The sequence below is a fragment of the Schistocerca gregaria genome, chromosome 2 (assembly GCF_023897955.1).
Source record: "Schistocerca gregaria isolate iqSchGreg1 chromosome 2, iqSchGreg1.2, whole genome shotgun sequence".
NCBI classification, from domain to species: Eukaryota; Metazoa; Arthropoda; class Insecta; order Orthoptera; family Acrididae; genus Schistocerca; species Schistocerca gregaria.
The window spans coordinates 477,873,771-477,880,874 of record NC_064921.1 but is presented as its reverse complement, the minus strand read 5'-3'; positions in this window follow the sequence as shown (position 1 = coordinate 477,880,874).

Sequence of the window (7,104 nt, the reverse complement as noted above, 5' to 3'; positions counted from 1 at the left end):
ACGCCGAATGGACCGCTCAGGATTGGCATCACGTTCTCTTCACCGATGAGCGTCGAATATGCCTTCAACCAGACAATCGTCGGAGAGCTGTTTGGAGGCAACCCCGTCAGGCTGAACGCCTTAGACACACTGTCCAGCGAGTGCAGCAAGGTGGAGGTTCCCTGCTGTTTTGCGGTGGCATTATGTGGGGCCGACGTACGCCGAAAGCCGCCGTAACGGCTGTCGATACGTGAATGCCATCCTCCGACCGACAGAGTAACCATATCGGCATTCGTATTCATGGATGGCAATTCGCTCCAGGACAGATTGAAAAGGGCTGTTTATGGACGGTGTAACCCACCAACCACTCTGAGGGATCTACGCCGAATCGCCGTTGAGGAGTGGGAGAATCTAGACCAACAGTGCCTTGATGAACTTGTGGATAGAATGCAACGACGAATACAGGCATGCATCAGTGTAAAAGGGCGTGCTGCTGGGTATTATAGGTACTGGTGCGTACAGCAGTCAGGACCAACATATCTGAAAGTCTCCTTGTGTGGTGGTACAACATGCGATGTGTGGTTTTCATGAGCAATAAAAATGGTGGAAATGATGTTTATGTTGATCTCTACTCCAATTTCTGTACAGGTTCCGGAACTCTCGGAACCGTGGTGAAAAAGCCTTTTTTTAAGTGTGTATGTACGGTTACGGATCTTAAAATGATGTCTTGATGGGAGCTAAGATCAGTCAGTGTAGGTGAACTCTTCGTCCCGTATCTTGTGGAAATCAGCGTAAAGATAAGACCAATAAGGTAAATGGGCAGGGGATGCTATGTCAGTAGTGTACGATAAATTGGGATTTTAGGTTGGTCTTAAAGTGTGTTTGGTTAGGCGAAGCGGTTACGGTGTCCTCTTGCAAAAAGCGGGATATCCTGTTTTGAGTCCCAGTTCAGCACAAATTTTGACTTTTTGCCATTGAATTTATTTCAAAGACCGGTTGAGGCCAAAGCTGGAATTTCAATTTCATCAGGAGAGATAAGTCTTCACTCCGAAAAAGAGTTACGCCTGGGCCGTTGGACAGAACAGACGGTGCATTCGACTGTGGCAGGCGGATAGTTGTTTATGTTAAACGCCTATGATTCAGAAGAGAATTGATCGTATGGCATTGTTGGCTGAGAGGTCCCATTCGGTTTCTACCGCCAAGTGCAACTCTTCTTTCAGTCGGCGCCACGTTGGGCGACTTGTGGCCGACGATGAGGATGAAATAACGAGGAGAAGGACAACACGACACCCACTCCAAGAGCGTAGAAAAATCTCCACCCCGTCTGGGAATCGAAGCCGGACCAGCTGCATGGGAGACAAGCACGTTACCACTCGGCTAAGCATGCGGAGAGAAGTGACTGTTATAAAGAGTGCAAGTTGTTACGGGTGGAAGCGGTGTGACGGCCACATGGAATGGGGGAAATGCTTAGCATATTCGCCATTGAGTGGAGCCGTGGGAGCCTCCGTCGAACATACGTGGTATGTTCAGTGTTGTGTGACTATTGGCTTGATACAGACAGACGTAAGTTATTAGTGGACTCACCGTGTTTCCTTATTTCTATTTGGAGTTTGAATGCTTCCTTAATGGATGCGGCCCTGTTAGACTGGAACTATGATCTTTTAATGTGATTCTTTCATGACTTTCCCGATTCTTTTCTCACACAATCGCGAAGAGTTAGTGGAGTGAAGGCGTGGGCTGACATGGCTGTCTAGTGGCAGTGTGTAAACCGATTATTTGAATTGTTCCAAAATTAACTGTGACATGTAAGTACGAAAATAATCTCGCATGTGTGTAAGGGACATGTCTATGGACATGACTGCTTGTTAGTGGACAACCGAGAGTAATACATGCAACCCCTTCAGCTGCCAAAGCAAAGTCTGGAGTAATTTTCAGTAAGAGAGAGCTACGATGGGTTGTATACCAATGGTATATTTCTTAGTGTAATTTGTGTGTGTGTGTGTTTTTTTTTTTTTTTAACTGCAGCATTTGGCCAGTTCTAGACTGATTAGAACGTAAGACTATAATACAACCTTTTCTTCCTATATACCCAGAGTTTCTTCATATGCTGACTGATGACCTGATGGCATGCTTCTTTTCATTGGACGACGGTTCAAACCCGTCTCCGGCCATCCTGATTTAGGTTTTCCGTAATTTCCCTAAATCGCTTCAGGTAAATGCCGGGATGGTCCTTTGAAAGTGCACGGCCGATTTCAATCCCCATCCTTCTCTAATCCGAGAATGCGCTCCGACTCTAATGACCTAGTTGTCGACGGGTCGTTAAATACTAATGTCCTCCTCCTCCTCTTTTCATTTGCCTTCACCCTCTTGGATACAGTCGTGTTCTTGGATAGGAAATTTAGCAGTATTAATCGTTAGTGCGAAATGTTCCCTGTCTTTTGTGGTACCGGTATCTACTGTTTCTCAAACACCTTCTTGTCTCGTCCAGCTATCCTGTAGTGTTCTACAGGATGGCTGTCGCAGGTCGGGCAGGGGGCGAGATAAGACGTGTACTACAGCATTGTGAGAATTATCAGTAGAGGGAGCGTGTGATGTCAGATAAACCATTGTCTAAGTTGTCGAACCCATGTTTGGCAGAATCTGGGGATTTATCACTGCATTTGCCTGAGATTGTGATTTTATTTCTGCATTTCATAGCGCAGCTCCAGCAGAATGGTAGAGTGGTCAATATTACAGATGTGGAGTTCTTAAGGTAACTAACGGGAAAAGGTGAGACCTGTAAAGGAGGCAGTCTTTGTAAGATACCCACAAACTTTATACCCTTGGGGAATTTATTTTTATTATTTTCATCTCAGAGTAGCACTTGAGATATATATCCTCAATTATTTGCGTGCTGTATTACAAACTCTGTTTTTCTCTGTAGTTTTTACCCTCTACATCTCCCTCTAGTACAATGGAAGTTATTCCCTGACGTCTTAACACATGTCATATCGCTCTGTCCCTTCTTCTTGCCAGTGTTTTCCAAGTGCTCATTTCCTCGCCAACTTTACGAAGAACATCCTCTTTCCTTACACTACCACTCCACCTAATTTTCAATATTCTTCTATATCACAACATCTCAAACGCTTAAATTCTCTCCTGTTCTAGTTTTCCCACAGTCCATATTTCACTACCTTACAATGCAGTACTCCAAACATACATTCTCAGAAAGTTATTTCTCATATTAAGGCCCATTTTTGATACTAGTAGATTTCTGTTGGACAGGAATGCCCTTTTTTCCAGTGTTAGTCTTTTTTTATGTCCTCATTGCTCCATCCATCATGGATTATATTACTGCTTAGATAGCAGAATTACTCACCTTCATCTACTTCGTGATCATCAGCTATAATGTTAAGTTTCTCGCTGTTCTCATTTCTGTTACTTCTCATTACTTTCGTCTTTCTTCGATTTACAGTCAAAACATACTCTGTAGTCATTAGACCATTCCATTTAGTTGTAATCCCACTTTTGAACCTTTCTTTTATTTCTGACATTGCTTCTTCGATGTAGTATGGGCGGAAGACTACATCTCTGGTTTATACCCTCTTAGGGGAGTTAGTGTACAATATTCAAGCTGCCAAATATGTGTATTCGAGGAGTGTAAAAGGAACGATGCAATGGAGAGTAGAAGGTGATAGAGGAAAAGAATTATGAAGGTGGTTGGAACAGAAAGAATTTTCAATGTGGTATTATGGGTGAGGAGCAGGATCACAAGGAAAATGGGATAAGGGGCTGGTGTTGTAAGGATGTGGGGCACAGAAATATGAACTGTGAGAGAAGAAAAGGGGTGCACGTAGGAGGGAAGAACGTAATGCCATTTCTGCGGTAATGACAACTGAGCTACAAAACCAGTCGCGTGTTGCACCCTTAACGAGGAATCTCTTCGCGCTTTTCTAGATTCAGGTAGTGCCATTACAGTGGTAGATTATGATTGGTTCTGCGCAAATAAGAGAATCTGTAAATCGGTGGAACTCAGAGAAGACAGCACAGAGCAGAAAGCTGATAATCAGTCTAATGTTAAGGTAAAATGGGGTCCGTGAAGCTTAGCATAAAATCTCTTGGAAGGCGAAAATGCAGGTTGTTACCAAACTGGTTAGTACTTGTATTTTAGGACCAAAAACGATCATAGATACCAAGATGGCAATTGCGAAGAAACCATGGCTAACAGAAGAATTACTTCAGATGATCGAGGAAAGAAGGAAGTACTAAAATGTTTAGGGAATTTCTGGAATACAGAAATACAAGCCGCTGAGGTATGAAACATACAGGAAGTGGAGGGAAGCTAAGACGAAATGGCTGCATGAAAAATGTGAAGAACTCAAAAAAGAAATTACTGTCGGAAGGACAGTCTCAGCATGCCGGGAAGTCAAAACAACCTTCGGTGACATTTAAAAAAAAAAACAATTTAAGAGAGCTTTGGAGGACCTAAGATCAAATAAGGCAGAAGGCATAGATAAAATTCAATCAGAATTTCTAGAATCATTGGGGGGGGGGGGGGCGTGGGATGGCAACAAAAAGGCCATTCACGTTGATGTGTAGAGTGTATGAGTCTGGCGACATACCATCTGACTTTCGGAAAAATATCATCCAAGCAATTCCGAAGACTCCAAGAGCTCACACGTTAGAGAATTATAGAGCAATCAGCTAAATTGCTCATGCATCCTAATTGCTGACAAGAATAATATACAAAACAATGGAAAAAAATTGAGGATGTGCTAGATGACGATCAGTTTGGTTTTAGAAAAGATAAAGTCTCAAGGAGACAATTCTCACCCTGCGGCTGATAATGGAAGCAAGACTAAAGAAACATCAAGACACATTCATAGGCTTTGTCGACCTAGAAAAAGCGTTCGACAATATGAAATCGTGCAAGATGTTCGAAATTCTGGGAAAAATAGGGTTAAACTATAGAGAGACGGGTAACATACGATATGTACAAGAGACGAGAGGGAATAATAAGAGTGGACGACCGAACGAAGTGCTCGGACAAAAAAGGGTGTAAGATAGGGCTGTAGTTTTTCACCCTACTGTTCACACTGTATATCGAAGAACCAATGATGGAATTAAAAGAAAGATTCAGGAGTTGTATTGAAATTCGAGGTGAAAGGATATCAGTGAAACTATTCGCTGATGACATTCCTATCCTGAGTGAAAGTGAAGAAGAATTACATGCTCTGCAGCATGGAATGAACAGTCTAATGAGTACAGACTATGGAATGAGAGGAAGTCGAAGAAAGTCGAAAGTAATAAGAAGCAGCAGAAATGAGTAGAGCGGGAAACTTAACATCAGGATTTTTGCTCAAGAAGTAGATGAAGGATTTCTGCTACCTAGAAAGCAAGTAACCGCTGACGGATGGAGCAAGGAGTTCTTCAAAAACAGACTAGCAATGTAATGCTACAGATGCATGTTGAAAATTAGGTGGACTGATAAGGTAAGGAATGAGGAGCTTCTGCACAGAATCGGAGAGGAAAGGCATATGTGGAAAACACTGAGAAGGAGAAGGGACAAGATGATAGGACATCTGCTAACCCATCAGGGACTGATTTTCCATGGTACTAGAGAGAGCTGGAGACGGCAAAACTTTAGAGGAAGATGGACATTGTAATACATGCAGCATATAATTGGGGACGTATGTTGCAAGTGCTACTTTGAGATGAAGAGGCTGCCACAGGAGAGGAATTCGTTGCGGGCCGCATCAAACCGGACAAAAGACTGCCGATTAAAAAGAAAACTGTTACACTTTTATTTTACCACATTTGGATTTAAAATTTTTTGAGAAGGCGTAGAATCACAACACCTTACTATCCCAACCATTCGTATGCAGAAAAGGTGAACCGGAATTTGAGTGCAGCGATATAGCCTACCATAGTAATTATCTGGAAAACTCGGATTGTATGCTACCTTGGTTGGTGATTGCACTTAACACGGAAAAATATGACAGCCAAAAGTCTACTCCTGTAGAATTACTGTTGAGATTTGAGATTGTCACCACACTGAGGACCTCTAGTCCGTTAGTAACCAGTTGCCGGAAGAAACTGACGGTTCAGTGGAAAATAGGAAAGACGAATATTCTGAGAGCTCATCGACTTCAGACATAGCACTACAATAGGGGACGGCAGCCAAACCCATGCCAGGTCTTTGTCAGGAAATTTTCAAGCATCTAGTAGAAAGATTGATACCGTTACAAAAACGACTTTTGACTAGATTTAGCTGAAATATGTAAGTGACGGTAGCCTTGCTGGACCGAACGTGTTAACCTCTCTCAGATTAAGCCATATTCCAGCCTAGAGGCTTAAACTATGATAAGGGGTTCTTGATCGGCTATTGTGGAAGCGGAGAGGAGAGTACATTCCGAGGGTTGGCACCGTTGTGCGGTAGTATCGCTGGAGCAGAGAGGTCGAAGGGTTATGTGACTGGAGCGGACGTGTCGTTGGTGCGGAGATTCGGGTGAGAGTTAGTTCTGAGCAGTCATTCGGTATTGCTGTCTGTCTTCACTACAGCGGCTGAGGAGCTGTGTATAACTTGCCAATGCTCGTTTTTCCTTAACAGCCACTGCTTAGAACGCAGTTAGTTGTCAGTATCGCTACAGTTTGCACGAACTTTATCACGAGGGGCATTCGATAAGTAATGCCACACATTTTTGTATGAAAGAAGGTTGGTTTTATTTTGGACCAAAACGCCACATTATTTTCCACTCTTTTAACTACAAATTCCTGTTTTTCAACATAATCTCCGGCCTTACTCCACCGTACTTGGAGTACCTGTATGCCCTCAAGGTACTACCAACTGATCGAAATCAGAGTCAACATCTTGGTGCATCAATAACATCCCCATCATACACATACTGCTTCCCCTGGAGTGCATCCTTCTTTAGGGCAAACAGATGGAAGTTGGGAGCTGTGAGATCCGGGATTTAGAATGGATAAGGAAGACCAATAAAATGAAGTTTTGTGAGCTCCTCTTGAGTACGCAGATTTTTTGAGGCCTTCCGTTGCCATAGAGAAGGAGAAGTTTGTTTGCATTTTTGTAGCGAACACGCTGGAGTCGCTTCTTCAATTACTCGAGGGTAGCACAGTGCACTTCAG